Genomic DNA, 20,795 nt, shown 5'->3' with positions numbered 1-20,795 from the left:
GGGTCAGGCCACCGGCGTTAAGGGTGTGGTCGTTAACCGGGCTAGAGTAGGGTGTTTGGTCGCGGACTTCCTCTAGGCAGCGAGTTTCAAAGCGTCCGAGGTTATGCTGAAGATTCATTTGCAAAGTTACCTCAGGTCGCTGTTTCCACACATTTTATTTTAATTTCTAGTCCACTCGGGGCCGTGGAGTGAGGGGTCCTAAGGTCACTTCCAGAGCCGGAGTCTGGCCTGAGCACCCTGCCCAGACCACCAGTCTTCAGCCTCCTCAGGCCTTGAGGAAAGGAGCCGGTCCCCAAATGCTCATGGAGAAAAGTTCAACTGAGAGTGAAGGTTCTCTTCAACAGTTAGTCCCTTGACGTTCTGAGAGTTCGTTCCCTTTATCGGAATAAGTTGGAGGGATGAGGCCGTTCAGAGATGCTCTTGGTGAAATGAGTCCCAGTGGGACTATATTGGTGACCTTTTGTAACTCCGTGCCAGTTTCGGCCACTGAGTAGCCGTTTTCAAAAAGTTAATTTTAAAAAGTTAATAAATGGATTAAAGGAAGAAGGAGAAAAGTAAAGGAAAGTTATTTGCTCTTTCCATATAGGGAGTTGAAGTACAGAGCTATTTTAGAATTTTTTACTTTGTACTTCGTGTTGCACATCCTTTGATGTCCTTTAAACACTGCATTTTAATTTTGGAGTTTAAAAACAAAGTCCCTGGCAAAGTTTGCTCTTAATAGCTATTTGCCTTCCTACAAACAATTTGTGTAAGAAAAACTCTTGCAGGTAGGGGGACCCTCTTCTAGGGCCTGCGAGTTGGCTCTTGTCTAACATGCAGAAATGTCAGAGGACACACACATGATGAGGAAGCAAGAGACTTCTTGGGAAGGGGCGCCCTGGGTGGAGAACAGCAGTGTAAGGGAATCCAGGAGGGTTGCTTTGCCATAGTCTGGGATTTTTGGTGATAGGATTAGTTTCAGGGTTGTCTTTGGCCAACCATTGTCACTCGAGGTCCTTCCTCGTGACGCCCGCATCACTCAGGAAAGAAGGATTCCAGCATGGAGGATTCTGAGATGTTGGTAGGACATGTGGACTCTTGTCTCTTTATGACCTTTTCCGAATTCTTCTAGTTTGGTGGTGGCTTATTCCATGTTTCTTATAACTCATGCAAATGGTTACTGTGGCCCCTGGCCAGGATGGGCATTTTTCAGTCAGTGTTGCCCCTAACAAGGCTGGCTTTTTAGTCCATTTGGATTTTGAAATGCAATAATTCAAAATTTCATATATCAGATTTTCTTTCAGTCTTTGTGTTAGAAAAATCCAGCTGCTTTTGGTTCAGGTATTTTTACTTAAACCTTGAAATCTTGCCTATTAGAAACTTTTGTTCTTAAAGCAAATTAAGAATCTGTTACGTAGAGCATTTGAAGTAGGTTTGAAGATTTCGAAAGTAAAATTGTTCATTGGATGCAAAATTATAAAGCAATGAATGAGAAATAGGTATTAATCATATTGATTTGTATCCCTGCTGCTGCTAAATCGCTTCAGTCGTCTCCGACTCTACGTGACCCCATAGACGGCAGCCCACCAGGCTCCCCCGTCCCTCGGATTCTCCAGGCAAGAACACTGGAGTGGGTTGCCATTTCCTTCTCCAATGCATGAAAGTTTAAAGTGAAAGTGAAGTCGCTCAGTCGTGTCCAACTCTTAGCGACCCCATGGACTGAAGCCTACCAGGCACCTCCATCCATGGGATTTTCCAGGCAGGAGTACTGGAGTGGGGTGTCATTGCCTTCTGCATAGACATTGGCCTTCTGGTTTTAAAAGAAATGATAGAGAAATTTCATAAAATTGTAGAAAAGCAAGATGGACAGGTTTGATTTAGTAAAGTCAAACAAACTTTAACCTATTGACAGGTTCTCAAATGAGGCAGTGAAGTGAATTTGTGTTTAGATTCCAAGGCCAAAGACAACTTCAAATGTCCTAATTACTCTTAAAATGAAATACAGATGTTGAAATGGTTTGAGTTCACTGATCAGTTTTCTTCATATTCAATTAATCAGAGCCCTGCATCCTTTCCTAATCAAAGTGGAAATAAATCCTGACTTCTGGGGCAGAGCTTAATGGAACACACTCATAAATATGACATTTTTAAAAATAATTCATTTTTATCTTAAAAATTAGTGTGACTTTTGTATTTCATTCTACTCTTTTTAAGAGGAAAAACTAACAAACTTTGTCCCTAAATTCTGAAAGGAAATTGATACTCCAAAAAGACAATTCCTCTGAATGATTTTGTATGTCCCCTTCCCACATGCATGACACATGCACATACACACACTATTTGTACTCATTTGAAAGGTATGAATTATATGTCTCATGTTTCTTCTAAGAGTTCATGAGTTGTTTCAACCAATTATTAAAGATATGCTATGTTTAGAACTTGAATTTTTTATAGTTAGAACATACTAGAGCTCTGTCCAAACCCCGCCTTTTTTGCAGATAAGGAAGCTGAGGTTCAAATAATTGAAATTCATGTGATTTCAATAATGATATGTTTATAAGACTGTGTGTGTGTGTGTGTGCATGTTAAGTCGCTTCAGTCGTGTCTGACTCTTTGCAACCCTGTAGACCATAGCCCACCAGGCTTCTCAGTCCGTGGGATCCTCCAGGCATGAATACTGGGGTGAATTCCCTTGCCTTCCTCCCGGGCATCTTCCTAATCCAGGGACAAGAAACTTTGTAATCCAGGGATAAGAAACTGCATTGGTAGATGGGTTCTTTACCACTAGTGCTACCTGAGGAACATGAGGATATGATAAATTTAGCATGATTTTGCTGAAGGAGTCAAAGATTTATGTTTAAGAATCTGTAAAATACACTTACTAATATTGAAATATTGTAAATAGCTTAAATGAAATGCTCAATATTGGAGATTGATTAAATTATAGTAAATCTATGTGATAAAATAGTTTAGTCATTTAAAAGCTCATTGTAACTAGGACAGTATGTACCAAACTCTTAGGCAAGGTAAATTTAAAGGAGAATTTTACTTTCTAAGTAACACAAAGAACAAAATAAAATTTTTGTAATTAAATAAAAATGTTTTCAAAGTATACTTTAATAAAAATATGTATATATTTATTTGTTAATTATTCAACAATCTCTTATTATGCTTATTAATTTTCTTAGAGATTGATTTTTAAGTAACCATGACTCTTGTAACTCCCTCATACTGCCCCCAATTATGCCTTTCATAGCTTAGAAGACTATTTGACAGTCCTATGAATGTACTTGATAATCCTTCCATACCCCACCAAAATCATTCTTTTTGTATTTTAGAAGAATATTTGATGATGGGGAAAGGTGTGTGTGTGTGTGTGTGTGTGTGTGTGTGTGTGTGTGTATATAAAATAAATGACAAGTACCAAAACAACATACAAGACAGTTATAGACAAAAATTATGCAATAGTCGATCTAAGAAAGAAATGGAAAATTTTATTCAAGCCAATGACTGAGCACACACACACACAGACACATTACACACAGACACACAGATACATTACATGTTAAACGATTTATCATAGACAGTTTACATAATCCAGTTCTGCACATACAAAATAAATAATGAGTCATGGGTCATCATGGCCCCTCACAAGATTAAGAAGGAAGGTTATTTCTTAAGAAGTTGTGACTCTGTGAAATTAATAAGTAACATCTCCTAAGGAGGTCTGGCTAACACAAATTCACAGCACATGCTAAGGAGAGGGAGGAAGCCCAAACAGGCAAAGAAAAATTTTATGTTTAAGTATTTCTCATCTAGCCTTAAAAATGAATTTTATTTCATCATATATGAAACAAATTGTACATCATATTTATATGTATTAGACTGGGATGTTATAAACTAAAATGTTAGCAATAGTTATCTCCATATGATAGAACTACTATAGATGATTAGGACCTATAAATATAGATTCTTTATATTACTCTGGATGTTCGAAACTTTCTAGAGTAAAAAATCTAATGTGAAGCACTATACAAATTATTGCTTATTTCTATGAGTAGACACATCAGTATTAAAACATAGTAGTAAAGCTAATACTAATTTTCAAAACAACTCTATTGTTTAATATTCTAAAGAGAATTATACCACTATTACAATTAGTTTCCTAGTTAAAATATGAACTTTTTTTTAACATATCAGAAAGTAGATAAATGTTATAAAGATGCTAATCATGTTGATGACTTTAAATGATCAGTTGTTAGAATCCATGATGATAGAGGAATGAAGATACTAGTAGCATAGTGTGGTTTTTGTTGCTGAGTAAAGTGCTGTTTTATATTTATTGATATTTAATAGTTCCAAAATGTTATTCTTTATCTTCTTCCTATCTATAGGCCCATGATGTAATCTTCAGAAAAGAACAAGAGAAAATATCTGAAGAGAAAATATCTGGAGAGAAAAAGAGCCAATCCAGGCCTTGCATATGGAAATGGCTAGGGAGATGGGTATGTCTCCATGATGGATTCAATGTTTCTCATGTACAGAAGATATCAAAATTTTTGTAGGGATTTCTTATGCCGTTTAATGGATGACTAAAGAAAAGAAGTATCCAAATATGAGTACATTCTTAAGGAGTTATTTTTTGCTTTATGTTTTTCTTATTCTTCAGTGTAAATATGATAATAATGTAAACCATAGACTTAGGTTTAAAAAATCATAACTGAAAATTTAGGAAAGTAGTAAAAGCTTTAATTTTACTACAGAAGAGGTTTACTCTGAGTCTTCCTCAGTAACTGCCTGAAAGTAAGAGAGGGCTATATTTCCTCTTCTTTCATCTCACTTCTTTTTTGGTATCTTTTTTCCTTTTTCTGGCTGTGTGTCATGTGGGATCTTAGTTCCCAGACCAGGGATCGAACCCCATCCCATGCATTGGCAGGCAGATTCTTAACCACTGGACCACCAGGGAAATCCCCATCTCACTTCTTAAGCTAATTTTTCAACTCAGATTTTATAATCAAAAATGTACTTTATTTCTCAGTTTCTTTCTGTTTCCATGTTTTAAGCCACTTCTGAGACTTAACAAAATTAACAACAGCCCAAAATCACCCATAGGAAATGATGAAATTTCTTTATTAAATGATGAATTATGCTCTAACTTGTATTAATAGTATAATATTTATAGAAACTGACAGTCTGAGTGTTAGGAAAGAATGCCAAACAGTTATTCCCCAATTAACATCTTCTGGCTTTAGGCACTTGAATTTCTATGGAGAGTCCTCAAGAAAATTGGAGATGTAAAGGGAACATTTCATGCAAGGATGGGCATAACAAAGAACAGAAATGGTAAGGACCTAACAAGCAAAAGAGATTAAGAAGAGGTAGCAAGAATACACAGAAGAACTATACAAAAAAGATCTTAGTGACCCAGATAACCATGATGGTGTTGTCACTCACCTAGATCCAGACATCCTGGAGTGTGAGTTAAGTGGGCCTTAGGAAGCATTACTACAAATAAAGCTACTGAAGTTGATGGAATTCCAGCTGAGCTATTTCAAATCCTAAAAGATGATGCTATTAAAGTGCTGCCCTCAGTATGTCAGCAAATTTGGAAAACTCAACAGTGTCCAAAGGACTGGAAAAGGTCAGTTTTCATTCCAAATTCCAAAGAAGGGCAATGCCAAAGAACCTTTAAACTACTGTACAATTGCACTCATTCAACATGCTTCAAAATCCTTCAAGCTAGGCTTCAGCAGTACATGAACTGAGAACTTCCAGATGTACAAGCTGGATTTAGAAAGGGCAGAGAAACCAGAAATCAAATTGCCAACGTTCGTTGGCTCATGGAGAAAGCAATGGAATTCCAGAGAAACATCTACTTCTGCATCATCCACTATGCTAAAGTCTTTGACTGTGTGAATCACAACAAACTGTGGAAAATTCTTCAAGAGATGTGAATACCAGACCACCTTACCTGTCTTTTGAGAAACCTCTATGCAGGTCAAGAAGCAACAGTTAGAACTGGACATAGAACAACTGACTGGTTCAAAACTGGGAAAGGAATACAACAAGGCTGTATATTGTCACCCTGCTTATTTAACTTACATGCAGAGTACATCATAAAAAATGCTGGGCTAGATGAATCACAGGCTAGAATCAAGATTGGTGGGAGAAATAGCAGCAACCTCAGATATGTAGATGATACCACTCTAATACCAGAAAGTGAAGCGGATCTAAAGAGCCTCTTGATGAAGGTGAAAGAAGAGAGTGAAAAAACCTGGCTTGAAACTCCATATTCAAAATCTAAAATCATGCCATGTGACCCCAAGACTTTATGGCAAATAGAAGGGGAAAACTAGAAGCAGTGACAGATTTTCTTTTCTTGGGCTCCAAAATCACTGTGGATGGTAACTGCAACCATGAAATTAAAAGACGCTTGCTCCTTGGAAGGAAAGCTTTGACAAACCTAGATAGTGTATTTAAAAGTAGAGACATCACTTTGCTGACAAAGGTCCGTATAGTCAAAGCTATGATTTTTACAGTAGTCATGTACAGATGTGTAAGTTGGACCTTAAGGAAGGCTGAATGCCAAAGAATTGATGCTTTGAAATTGAGGTGCTGGAGAGTCCCTTGGACTGCAAAGAAATCAAACCAGTCAATCCAAAAGGAAATCAACCCTGAATTTTCACTGGAAGGACTGCTGCTGAAGCTGAAGCTCCAATACTTTGGCAACCTGAGGTGAAGAGCTGACTCATTGGAAAAGACCCTGATGCTGGTAAAGATTGAAGGCAAAAGGAGAAAGGGGTGGCAGAGGATAAGATAGATAGCATCACCATACTAAATGAACATTGATTTGAGCAAATTCTGAGACAGAGCGCAAGACAGAGGATACTGGTGCATTGTAGTCCTTGAGGTTGTAAAGAATCAGACATGAGTTAGAGAGTGAACAACAACAAAAACAGTTCTAACCATATTGTTCCTCAGGGCCCCCAAAAGTCCAATCTACTTATGTCTGTGTCTGAGTGAATAAGGTTTTTCATTGTCATTGATGACATACATTTGAGCCAACAGACCATACTATAATAATAGAACCATCTTTAATAGAAGCTATCTTTTAATCATTTTTTTCATTTTGAAAGTCCTTAGGTATGTTCCTGAAATAGTGCCAACTCAATACCAGCATCAAGAAAGGGTTGGCTCTTTATTACTGGCTCTAACAGAGCTGACAATTCTCTTTATTTTCAATAAGAAAAGTGTTATTTCATTAATTTTTTTCAAGAAGAGGGGTGAAACCATTTTAGAAATTAATTTTATACTCTTCTTTAAAACTTAAATGATTATCTAAGTAGGGTCTAGTGATAAACCTAAATTGTAGAACTTTAATGCAATTTTTCATAGCTAGAACTATTAAATAATTACTTCTAACTTGATGCAATTAAAAAGGTGATTTGTTTATGGTTAGCAGCATCCATCTTCACAGAAAACATTCTATTTAATGAAGTATTTCAATTGAGCAAACATTTGCTGGGTGTCTGCTATATGTATGGCATGTCCACAAAGGTGACATTGATGACCAAAACTAGACCTTGCCTCTCTAAAACAGATTATCTTATTCACCTATAGTCTTCAGTTCAGTTCAGTTCAATCACTCAGTCGTGTCTGACTCTCTGTGATACCAGGAATCACAGCACGCCAGGCCTCCCTATCCATCACCAACTCTCGGAGTTCACTCAAACTCATGTCCATCGAGTCGGTGATGCCATCCAGACATCTCATCCTCAGTCGTCCCCTTCTCCTCCTGCCCTCAATCCCTCCCAGCATCAGGGTCTTTTCCAATGAGTCAACTCTTCCCATGAGGTGGCCAAAGTATTGGAGTTTCAGCTTCAGCATCAGTCCTTCCAATGAACACCCAGGACTGATCCCCTTACTGGTTGGATCTCCTTGCAGTCCAAGGGACTCTCAAGACTCTTCTCCAACACCACATTTCAAAAGCAACAATTCTTTGGCACTCAGCTTTCTTCACAGTCCAACTCTCACATCCATACATGACCACTGGAAAAACCATAGCCTTGATTAGGCGGACCTTTGTTGGCAAAGTAATATCTCTGCTTTTGAACATGCTATCTAGGTTGGTCATAACTTTCCTTCCAAGGAGTAAGCGTCTTTTAGTTTCATGGCTGCAATCACCATCTGCAGTTACTTGGGAGCCCCCAAAAATAAAGTCTGACACTGTTTCCACTGTTTCCCCATCTATTTCCCATGAAGTGATGGGACCTATAGTCTTATTTAGATGCAAATCTACTTTGCATACCAAGACTTCCTTTTGAAATAGTGCAAATGAAAACTTCTTAATATCCAAGCATTAGATATTCTGATCTTTCTGATTGAAAGATCAGTAACTCTCAAAATAGTATGGTTCTAATAAAGGAGATATAATTTATTTAAACAAAATATATTCAGGCTTTTATTTAAAAACTTATATTTGGAAAAATCTAAACTGCTGCCTAATACCTTTTTGAATATGTAAATAAGGCTTTTTCACTTTAAATTATAAACCAGAATTGAAACTCCATGTCATACAATTTAATTTCTTTGTTTTTAAGAGGGAGTTAATTATATATTAGTAGCAATCAAGTGTAGATTTTAAAACCAAGATGACTTTTAACAAACCTGGGTTTATCTTTTTAAACTCTAGGACAGGATTTTACAAGCAAGCTCTCAGTTCATTACTATACATATGTTGGTTTTAAAACTAGAACATACATCTCTAGGATAAGTAATTTTCTAGCCTAGGATATTTTTAAGCTTTTGAGAATTCCTAGAGGAGAATTTGGAGAAGGTGATGGCACCCCACTCCAGTACTCTTGCCTGGAAAATCCAATGGACAGAGGAGCCTCGTAGGCTGCCGTCCATGGGGTCATGAAGAGTCAGACACGACTGAGCGACTTCACTTTCACTTTTTACTTTCATGCATTGGAGAAGGAAATGGCAACCCACTCCAATATTCTTGCCTGGAGAATCCGAGGGACGGGGGTGCCTGGTGGGCTGCCGTCTATGGGGTCACACAGAGTCGGACACGACTGAAGAGACTTAGCAGCAGCAGCAGAGTAGAATTTACATTATTTTTGATAGCTATTTGCTAGTAGATATGATATGGAAATCCATGAATTATCTGAATGGGGAAAACTGGTTTACTTTTTCCTAGATTTCCACCCCCTCCCCCCGCTCTTTTTCTACCAACATATAGATTGACTCTGCTGCATGAAGTAGACTGGAACTATAAAGCTCCAAAAGTTGTATTTTGAGGCATCAGTGTTGACTCTCTGTGTGTGAGTGAGTGTGTGTCTATATGTGTGCATATATGTGTGCATTTTAAGATCACTCATTTAGAATAGTTTGTTTCATACCACTGGCCACCACTCTATATACTTGAACATAATTAAATTGATATGTTAAGGATATGTTAAGGACTCTATATACTTGAACATAATTAAATTGATACGTTAAGGATATCGATGGAAATATTTTAAAGATTATTTTCAATACTTGCCTTCCGTATTAGGCAGAATTCTTAGCTTATTTCTTCTTCTCTTGCTGGTATTGATTGTGCAGGTCATATCTCCAGGCCAAGCCTCTTGCTAACCCCTACAGAACTCCCAAAGTGGTTTTTCTAATACTCTTTACCAACCACCAAAGAAAAACCCAGATTTTTTGCTAATGATACAAAAAGCTTCCACAGTCTGACCAAATCTACCATTTCTGGACTTAATTCTCAATGTTAGACTTTGTGATAGGATTGAATAGACAGATGAGAAGTGGATCTTTAAAAATTCACAGATTATAAACTGGTGCTGCTACTCAGTAGCTGTAATGGCCTGGTTAATGCATAAAGCAGGAATCCTCATGTGATTATGTCCAGTAAACAGGCCTATATTGGTCATAATAAGGAAGCCTGGAATTGCCCTGGGAAAAGAAGATGGGTGTCAGGAAAATGAGCCTTGAAAAATTATAGTAATAGAAAAAGTATAGTAACATTAATAGGAGGAGGCTCTGCTGATAGTATTACCACTCATGTGTCTGCAGGTAGAGTAAATAATTATAATCCATGTTTTATGCAAAAATACCACCTCTTAATCCTCTTATTTTATGTAGTCCTCAAAAATACAATCTTATCCGTATCCTCAATTCATAAGTAAGGAATGAGATGAAATTACTGTATTCAAGATTAAACAGCAAATTAAGTTAAGACTTGCCTCTGTCGCCAGATTGTATGGTCGTCATGAATAAAACATCAAGGTTTACTCTCTGATCCAAGACCAAGGAAATAGAAAGGAACTGTATTACAGTTTCTGGACCTGAGCCTTTCCTAAGTCATCATGAAGCAGCCTCATGTAACTATCTGTACTCTTCATTGTGACAAAACCAAAACAAGAGATCATAGCTGTGTTTACTTTGTGCCTGGCACTGTGTTAAAGTAGCTTTACATATATTGCCTTTAACTATCAGCAATCCTATAAGGTAACTGCTTTGTTTTCCTCCATTATCTAGATGAGGAAAGTAGGGCTTAGAAAAGTGGCTTAACCCAAAGGCACATAATGAGTCAGTGGCTGAGCTGGATCTGGAACCAGATCAACTTTGTGACAGAGCCCATGTTCTTCTGTTGAGCCTCACAACCCAGTGCATGCCTTCCTCTAGAGAATGATTAGAAATTTGGTGGGTTTTTTTTTTAATTGATGATAGCAAACTCTAGAATTCTGAATCACACACAGGATCCCTTCTCTTTTCTCTTTGGCTCAAAGCCACATTGATTAAATGAAAGGGTTTGATGACAGCTTGTTTCTTCTTTCATTCTTCTCATATCCCCAAACTTAGCTTCAGTTCAGTTCAGTCACTCTGTCGTGTCTGACTCTGTGACCCCATGAATCGCAGCATGCCAGGCCCCCCTGTCCATCACCAACTCGCGGAGTTTACTCAAACTCATGTCCATCGAGTCAGTGATGCCATCCAGCCATCTCATGCTCTGTCGTCCCCTTCTCCTCCTGCCCCCAATCCCTCCCAGCAACAGAGTCTTTTCCAATGAGTCAACTCTTCGCATGAGGTGGCCAAGTATTGGAGTTTCAGCTTCAGCATTAGTCCTTCCAGTGAACACCCAGGACTGATCTACTTTAGAATGGACTAGTTGGATCTCCTTGCAGTCCAAGGGACTCTCAAGAGTCTTCTCCAACACCACAGTTCAAAAGCGTCAATTCTTAGGTGCTCAGCTTTCTTCACAGTCCAACTCTCACATCCATGCATGACCACTGGAAAAACCACAGCCTTGACTAAGTGAACCTTTGTTGGCAAAGTAATGTCTCTGCTTTTGAATATGCTATCTAGGTTGGTCATAACTTTCCTTCCGAGGAGTAAGCATCTTTTAATTTCATGGCTGCAGTCACCATCTGCAGTGATTTTAGAGCCCCGAAAAATAGTCTGATACTGTTTCCACTGTTTGCCATCTATTTGCCATAAAGTGATGGGACCAGATGCCATGATCTTAGTTTTCTGAATGTTGAGATTTAGGCCAACTTTTTCACTCTCCTCTTTCACTTTCATCAAGAGGCTTTTTAGTTCCTCTTCACTTTCTGCCATAAGGGTGGTGTCATTTTCATATCTGAGATTATTGATATTTCTCCTGGCAATCTTGATTCTAGCTTGTGCTTCTTCCAGCCCAGTGTTTCTTATGATGTACTCTGCATATAAGTTAAATAAGCAGGGTGACAATATACAGCTTTAACGTACTCCTTTTCCTATTTGGAACCAGTCTATTGTTCCATGTCCAGTTCTAACTGTTGCTTCCTGACCTGCATACAGGTTTCTCAAGAGGCAGTCAGGTGGTCTGGTATTCCCATCTCTTTCAGAATTTTCCAGTCTATTGTGATCCACACAGTCAGAGGCTTTGGCATAGTCAATAAAGCAGAAATAGATGTTTTTCTGGAACTCTCTTGCTTTTCCATGATCCAGGGAATATTGGCAATTTGATCTCTGGTTCCTCTGCCCTTTCTAAAACCAGCTTGAACATCTGGAAGTTCGCGGTTCACGTATTGCTGAAGCCTGGCTTGGCGAATTTTGAGCATTACTTTACTAGCATATGAGATGAGTGCAATTGTGCGGTAGTTTGAGCATTCTTTGGTATTGCCTTTCTTTGGGATTGGAATGAAAACTGACCCTTTCTAGTCCTGTGGTCACTGCTGAGTTTTCCAAATTTGCTGGCATATTGAGTGCAGCACTTTCACAGCATCATCTTTCAGGATTTGAAATAGCTCAACTGTGATTCCATCACCTCCACTAGCTTTGTTCGTAGTGATGCTTTCTAAGGCCCACTTGACTTCACATTCTAGGATGTCTGGCTCGAGGTGAGTGATCACACCATCATGATTGTCTTGGTCATGAAGATCTTTTTTGTATAGTTCTGTGTATTCTTGCCACCTCTTCTTCATATCTTCTGCTTCTGTTAGTTCCATACCATTTCTGTCCTTTATCGAGCCCATCTTTGCATGAAATGTTCCCTTGATATCTCTAATTTTCTTGAAGAGATCTCTAGTCTTTCCCATTCTGTTGTTTTCCTCTATTTCTTTGCATTGATTGCTGAGGAAGGCTTTCTTATCTTTTCTTGCTATTTTTGGAACTCTGCATTCAGATGCTTATATCTTTCCTTTTCTCCTTTGCTTTTGGCTTCTATTTTCACAGCTATTTGTAAGGCCTCCTCAGACAGTCATTTTGCTTTTTTGCATGCTTTTTCTTAGGGATGGTCTTGATCCCTGTCTCCTGTACAGTGTCATGAACCTCCATCCATAGTTCATCAGGCAGTCTGTCTATCAGATCTGGTCCCTTAAATCTATTTCTCACTTCCAATGTATAATCATAAGGGATTTTATTTAGGCCATAACTGAATGGCCTAGTGGTTTTCCCCACTTTCTTCAATTTAAATCTGAATTTGGCAATAAGAAGTTCATGATCTGAGACACAGTCAGCTCCCGGTCTTGTTTTTGCTGATTGTATAGAGCTTCTCCATCTTTGGCTGCAAAGAATATAATCTGTCTGATTTCGGTGTCTACCATCTGGTGATGTCCATGTGTAGAGTCTTCTCTTGTGTTGTTGGAAGAGGGTGTTTGCTATGACCAGTGTGTTCTCTTGGCAAAACTCTATTAGCCGTTACCCTGCTTAATTGCATACTTCAAGGCCAAATTTGCCTGTTACTCCAAGTGTTCCTTGACTTCCTACTTTTGCATTCCAGTCCCCTATAATGAAAAGCACATCTTTTTTGGGTGTTAGTTCTAAAAAGTCTTGTAGGTCTTCATAGAACCGTTCAACTTCATCTTCTTCAGCGTTACATGTCAGGGCATAGGCTTGGATATCCGTGATATTGAATGGTTTGCCTTGGAAATGAACAGATCATTCTGTCCTTTTTGAGACTGCATCCAAGTACTACATTTCAGACTCTTGTTGACCATGATGGCTACTCCATTTCTTCTAAGGAATTCCTGCCCACAGTAGTAGATATAATGGTCATCTGAGTTAAATTCACCCATTCCAGTCCATTTTAGTTCATTGATTCCTAGAATGTCGATATTCACTTTTGCCATCTCCTGTTTGACCACTTCCAATTTGCCTTGATTCATGGACCTAACATTCCAGGTTCCTATGCAATATTTCTCTTTACAACATCAGATCTTGCTTCTATCACCAGTCACATCCACAAATGGATATTGTGTTTGCTTTGGCTCCATCCCTTCATTCTTTCTGGAGTTATTTCTCCACTGATCTCCAGTAGCATATTGGGCACTTACCAACCTGGGGAGTTCCTCTTTCAGTATCCTATCATTTTGCCTTTTCATACTGTTCATGGGGTTCTCAAGGCAAGAATACTGAAGTGGTTTGCCATTCCTTCTCCAATGGACTACATTCTGTCAGACCTCTCCACCATGGCCCGTCCATCTTGGGTGGCCCTACATGGTATGTCTTAGTTTCATTGAGTTAGATAAGGCTTTGGTCTGTGTGATCAGATTGGCTGGTTTTCTGTGATTATGGTTTCAGTGTGTCTGCCTTCTGATGCCGTCTCGCAACACCTACCATCTTATTTGGGTTTCTCTTACCTTGGTCATGGGGTATCTCTTCATGGCTGTTCTAGCAAAGCACAGTCCTGCTCCTTACCTTGGACGAAGGGTATCTCTTCAGGGTCTCCCCTCCTGACCTTGAATGTGGAGTAGCTCCTCTCAGCCCACCTGCGCCTGCGCAGCCACTGCTCCTTGGATGTAGGGTTGCTCCTCTTAGCCTTAGTGTTCCAATATTACTAACCCATTAGATTGTTGAAAATCCAACTATTATTGCCTTTGTGTAAAATTTCTAGAAAATAAGGATTTTATTGTGTAGTAAAAGTAGCATAGAATAGAAAAAAACACCAAAATTAGAATCTGAAAACCTGATTTTCAGTCCTGATTCTGCCCCTTTCTAGCTAGGTGTCTTTAGTCCAGCCTTTTGAAATTTTTTGAGGTGTCTGTTTTCTTAAGTTTAAATTGTCAATAACTGTTTTCCCTGCACCTCCCTCACAAAACACATGAAATATTAATCCAGTCAGCTCAGTCCATAATTAAGCAAAAACAAACAAAACAACCTTAAACATCTGTATCGTAAATTCTATCACTTTTAAATTTCTAAGAAAACCGTTGGAGTACCATGTAAAAACATTTTAAGAATTTCATTGATTCACTCTGGGAAGCTAAGCCTAACTGATCTCTCTGTTTTTGATTTGGAGGTTTTAAGTTAGAATAGAAAATAGTTTTTAAAATAGTGGCAGTGTATCAATCACTTTATGTTGAAAATCTATTTAAGGCATATACTCAGAGGGAAAAGGCTCTTGAACACATTTTTCCTCTCTTTCAGTTCATGAATTGTAATTATAACAGTTAAGCAGGTGTGTGAAAAAGTGAAAGTTTTAGTCATTCAGTCGCATCCAACTCTATGGGACCCCATGGACTGTAGCCCACCAGCCTCCTCTGTCCATGGAATTCTCAAGGCAACAATACTGGAGTGGGTAGCCATTTCCTTCTTCTCCAGGGGTTATTCCTGACCCAGGGATCGAACCTGGGTCTCCTGCACAGCAGGCAGATTCTTTACTATCTGAGCCACCAGGGAAGCCCAAGGAAGTGTGTATTCTGTAGTTATTATGAGAGTCCTGATGATTTCCCCAACACAGTATAAGAAAAAGTCATGAATAATATTTTCCTTCTTCAGCCTCCCCACAATTCTTTATTTTCTGATTCTAAATAGTATCCTTTTTTTTTTTTTTTTGCCATGGCATATAAGCCGGAATCACTTTGACCTTGGCCAGAGCAAATAGAAGATTGATGAGATAGAGCTGACCCTTTGCTTCTGAATGACAGAGCTAGCTCAACATTCACAACATTCACCTTTTTTTCAATCCTTTTGCCCAGGAGTCTCGATTCTTTCCTTCTGACCCTAATGTTCTCCTACTTTTCATGAGCTAGGGGAATTCCTTTATATGTTGACCTGGAAATCTGAATTTCAGTGGTCATTTTGGTGTGGATATAGTACTTGTAGGAGCAAATGAATGTGAAAGAAAAGAACAGTGTCAACAGAATAATGCTGCGCATGGAAGATCTCATTATGTCAATTTAAATGTATCACACCAAACAATTTTCTTGTTGGTATTTGAAAGATTTTCATAGCTAAATATATAATTACACACATACATGAAGTCTGACATTTACTGCAAAATCTAAAGGCTTAAGACCTTTAAAAAGAATGAATGGATATACTTGATCTCAGAGTAAAAAGTCTTCTTTTACATGTTATGCAAGGCAGAAAATAAAAAACAAGATTGACAAATGATATACATATGTATCACATTAATCAAATTTGAAAGACAAAGATAAAATTTAAAAAGACAGATAATCAACATCCTTAATAGATAAATAGCCCATATAAAAATCAGAGATGATAATCTAGTAACTATCCAATGAACATGTTATTATTGTTCAAAGGGAAATCTTTTAAAAAGAGGGGAATATAAATTATTAAATTACTAAATTATTAATTTACTAATGTAAATAATAATTATTATTTAATTATAATTAAAATATTTAATTAGTAATTAACATGGAAATGTTTGCAGAAAATGGGTTAAGATAAGGAGGAGACATTGTAGAGCATTTATTGTTGCAAGGGAGTTCAAATTAATGGAGCTGATAGTCTCATTAGAATATGTTATGTGGGTTCCACTATCAGTGGCACCAGGTATTCCCTAAGTTAATGATATTGTAATAGAAAACCCGTAAGAAAATAAACCAAAGGGTAACTGCAGTTGAAGCTATGTGTTATCTAACTTGTTCTATCTTAAGGAAAATTCTGGGGACAAGTTTGGGAGAGAAATAGTACATATTATAATATGAAATTACAAGGGGTAATAGTGAGCTGTCAGCAAAACTTAAGGAACTTCTTGGGAGCTGTAACCCTATTGACTCTCCTGCCAATGAAAATGTGATTAGTGCACATAATGTTTTCTGGATTCATATTGCCTCACCTGTTCTACTGAGCAGCCATCAGTGCTTGGGTGAAATTCATGGATTTGGCAATTATAAAGAGACTTCTGATGTGGCTTTTGTAAACTACTTGAGAGTTTAGTATTGATGTCAGCTTGCAAATTGGATTCCTTTCCTTTTTCTCTTCTTTTTGTATGCCACCAAGAATGTCTGTGCCCCCACTAAAGCAGTTTAAAATGAGAATACAGAGCAGAACATGAGAAAATATTAATGCAAACTAGTGGTCAAATGCAATTTCAAATAATAACTCTTCATCAAACAAATTTTCAAAGATTTTTAAAATGTTAATACTCCATATTGTCATATACTAAGGGTTTTATCCCAAGATCACCCCACCTCAATTTTTTTTTTTTTTTTTACTGACAGAATCCTCATGTTTATTCTAGGAGAGACTCCAGATATGTGTAAGGGTTAACTGTAAAGTCTTTCTGGTGGTTCCATTCTCGTTATCAGTGACTGGCTTACAAGAGGGCATGTCACCCACTTCCATCCAGTGAGACCTGAGGTAAGTTTGCTATTTGGTTCCTGGGAAGTATTTCCTCTTCCTAGGAAGGAGACACAAGGAGATATGATCCATTTTTATCTCTGGTCTGGTTTTCCTGGGATGTTCAGCCCAGAACTGCTTCAGCTATCTTGTAATCTTGAGGGGACTCAGCCTGAGGGCAATGCAGAGAGAAGAAGAATGACTTTATTGAGCCATTTAATCAAGCAGTACTGAAAACTGCTCTATCACTGGTCCTTTTTAATTGAGATATTTTTCCTTATTAACCAGTTTTCACTGGGGCTTTCTTTTCCTTTTAGCTGAATGCAACCTAGTATATGAAATGACCACAAGAACTTTAGTTTACTGCTAATAGACAGTTGGTTTAGTATTTTAATATTTTCAGAAGGAAATTTGATGAAACCAAAAAAAGATTTTGATCCAGCAAAGCCACTTTAGTAGGAAATTTTAATAAGTATATATTAGCTTCGAGTTTACATATGATAATATTGCTTATAATAGTGAAAAATTGTAAAAATTAAATTTGCAAAAATAAGGGACAATGATTAAATGAGTTTAGACTATTCAAACAGTGCCATGTTCCTTTTCACCAATCAAAATAAAATTATTTAAAAATAAAGTAAACTCCGGCCTCTTGACAAACCTATATGCAGGTCAGGAAGCAACAGTTGGAATTGGACATGGAACAATAGACTGGTTCCAAATAGGAAAAGGAGTACATCAAGGCTGTATATTGTCACCCTGCTTATTTAACTTCTATGCAGAGCACATCATGAGAAACACTGGGCTGGATGAAGCACAAGCTGGAATCAAGATTTCCAGGAGAAATATCAATAACCTCAGATATGCAGATGACACCACCCTTATGGCAGAAAGTGAAGAGGAACTAAAAAGCCTCTTGATGAAAGTGAAAGAGGAGAGTGAAAAAGTTGGCTTAAAGCTCAACATTCAGAAAACGAAGATCATGGCCATCCTGTCCCATCACTTCATGGCAAACAGATGGGGAAACAATGGAAACAGTCAGAGACTTTATTTTCTTGGGCTCCAAAATCGCTTCAGATGGTGATTGCAGCCATGAAATTAAGAGACGCTTACTCCTTGGAAGGAAAGTTATGACCAACCTAGATAGCATATTCAAAAGCAAAGACATTACTTTGCCAACAAAGGTCCATCTAGTCAAGGCTATGGTTTTTCCAGTAGTCATGTATGGATGTAAGAGTTGGACTGTGAAGAAAGCTGAACGCCGAAGAATTGATGCTTTTGAACTGTGGTGTTGGAGAAGACTCTTGAGAGTCCCTTGGACTGCAAGGAGATCCAACCAGTCCATCCTAAAGGAGATCAGTCCTGGGTGTTCTTTGGAAGGACTGATGCTAAAGCTGAAACTCCAATACTTTGGCCACCTCATGCGAAGAGTTGACTCATTGGAAAAGACTCTGATGCTGGGAGGGATTGGGGGCAGGACGAGAAGGGGACGACAGAGGATGAGATGGCTGGATGGCATCACAAAATCGATGGACGTGGGTTTGAGTGAACTCCAGGAGTTGTTGATGGACAGGGAGGCCTGGCGTGCTGCAATTCATGGGGTTGCAAGGAGTCGGACATGACTGAGCGACTGAACTGAACTGAACTCCTTAGTTATGGCTATAATGATTATATGTATATGTAAGAAAATATGTTACCACAAAGAAAATATGATTTTAGTTGATCATGCATATACCTTGTGTTTTTTTATTTTGTACACTCAAACTTTTTGAGTGTCAACAGTATGCCATTCAGGTAGCTGCTGGTGATAACAGTGGTTTTATGAAAATTAAGTCTCTATACTCATGGAGGTTACATTCTAGCAAATAAGACAACAACCAAGTTAGAAAGGAAATAAAGAAGATTGTTTGGTTTTCTAACAAAGGAAAAAATAGGGTTATATGATGGAGAATTAATGTATTGGTGATTGCAGGCAACTCAGAAGGATAGTCTGGGAGGCTTTTTCTGAGGTGGAACATGATGGGTGAGATCTGTCCATGCATAAAGTGAGGAGAAGAGTGACTAAGGAGGTGGAACAGCAAATTGAAAAGTTCAAATGTGGAAAAGAATGCAGCAAACAATAGAAGTAGAATGATACCAGAGTGGTTGGTGACAGATGATGGAGGGGGAAAGCAGTACCAAATGGCATCAGAGAGTTGGACAGAATCCTACTTGTGTGTAAGGGCTTGTAAGCCACATAGTGTGTTGAGATTTCATTCCAAGAGCCAGAGGATGCCACTGAATTATTTTAAGCTGCTAATGACATGTTATGACTATCATTCCCTGGCTGCTATGTAGAGAATGGATTGTAGAAGCAGGGAGAACAATTAAGAATCTATGGTCAGATGAGAGATGGCCGTAAGAAACAGTAATTTGGAGAAAATTAGACCAGGTAAAGATATATTTTGGAGGAAGAATGAAACATTTTTTCTAATTGGCTTTATGTTGGTGTGATGTATGTTGCTGTATGTTGGTGTAGTGGTGATGAGAGAAATAGCTAAACAAGTGTAAATCTCAAAATAGGTTTGTCACATATGTAAATCTGGCGTTCAGGGGTAATATTGAGGCTGAACACTGTATCCAGAAGGTGGTACAAAATATTGATTTGCCTTTCCCACTGAGTCACCTTTCATCCTATTTAGAGTCTTTCTTAGATAAACATCTAAGGACTGATTTTCATTTTCCTCATTGTTCCACCCTCCATGCCTTTTTCTGTTCCTGTGCTTTCCCCCCAAAACCCTTGATCAATCCTGAAGAGGCTAAATTACATCCTTCAGATTCTGTGTATCATTGATCCTTTGGATGCATTGTAGTGAAATGTATGTAAGACAAACTTTTCTTAGGAAAACTGGTGCATTACTACATTAACAGGTGACATGAGTTAGAAAGGAAAGAAAGGCCAAAACATAATACTCAGACAAAGAGGGTATAGGAAAATGAACACACTCATGCATTGCTGGAAGGAGTATAAATTGTTAACAACCTTTCTGGAAGGCTATTTGGAACATAGATCAAAAGTAATAAAGATATGCTTAACTTTTGAGAGATAAATACAATTTCTGTTACAGATACAATTTGTATGATACACATGTATGATAAATACAATTTCTCTGTTACAGATGCCACGCTTTTTTTGATGTGGAAATCACCATGCATTCAGGAAAATATTTATTTATGGGGTGTTAATGGCAGCATTCCTTATAATAATGAAGAATAGGAAACAATAAATATTTAACAATAGAAGACATTGTATGGACTACCCAGACTTTGAAATGTACTCCTGTTATTAACATTTACATTGTGGAATGTTTAATGTTAACATATAACTGAGTAAAGAAAGTTATAAAATACTTTGTATGTTGTGATGACATGACAACAAGTACAATTGGAAATTTTTATACCCAAATATTAATAGTGATGTTGGTATTGTGACCTCCCTCTCTTCCTTCATTCGTTTTGTCCCTCCTTTCCTCAGTCTTTCTTTCCTTCTTTCCTTTGTTTCTCTTTCTTTCTTATTTTCTACAATGCCTATATATAGGGCTTCCCTGGTAGTTCAGTCGGTAAAGAATCTGCCTGCAATGTGGGGGACCCAGGTTTGATCCCTGGGTCAGGAAGATCCTCTGGAGAAGGGAATGGCAACCCATTCCAGTTGCCTGGAGAATTCCATGGACAAAGAGGAGCCTGGTGGGCTCCAGTCC

At 38.1% G+C, this 20,795-nt stretch overlaps 1 long non-coding RNA gene across 1 annotated transcript; it reads left to right on the top strand.

Annotated features, from left to right (window-relative positions):
• Positions 1 to 34: 34 nt before the first annotated feature.
• LOC138988983 (uncharacterized) lies at positions 35 to 20,435 on the top strand. Its single transcript, XR_011465240.1, has 4 exons — positions 35 to 1,060; positions 4,374 to 4,484; positions 16,961 to 17,079; positions 17,841 to 20,435. It is a non-coding gene; the product is annotated as an uncharacterized lncRNA (long non-coding RNA).
• The last annotated feature ends 360 nt before the right edge of the window (positions 20,436 to 20,795 follow it).

This window comes from Bos mutus, chromosome 8, assembly GCF_027580195.1.
Source record: "Bos mutus isolate GX-2022 chromosome 8, NWIPB_WYAK_1.1, whole genome shotgun sequence".
NCBI lineage: Eukaryota > Metazoa > Chordata > Mammalia > Artiodactyla > Bovidae > Bos > Bos mutus.
This window is presented reverse-complemented; position numbering and strand designations above follow the sequence as displayed.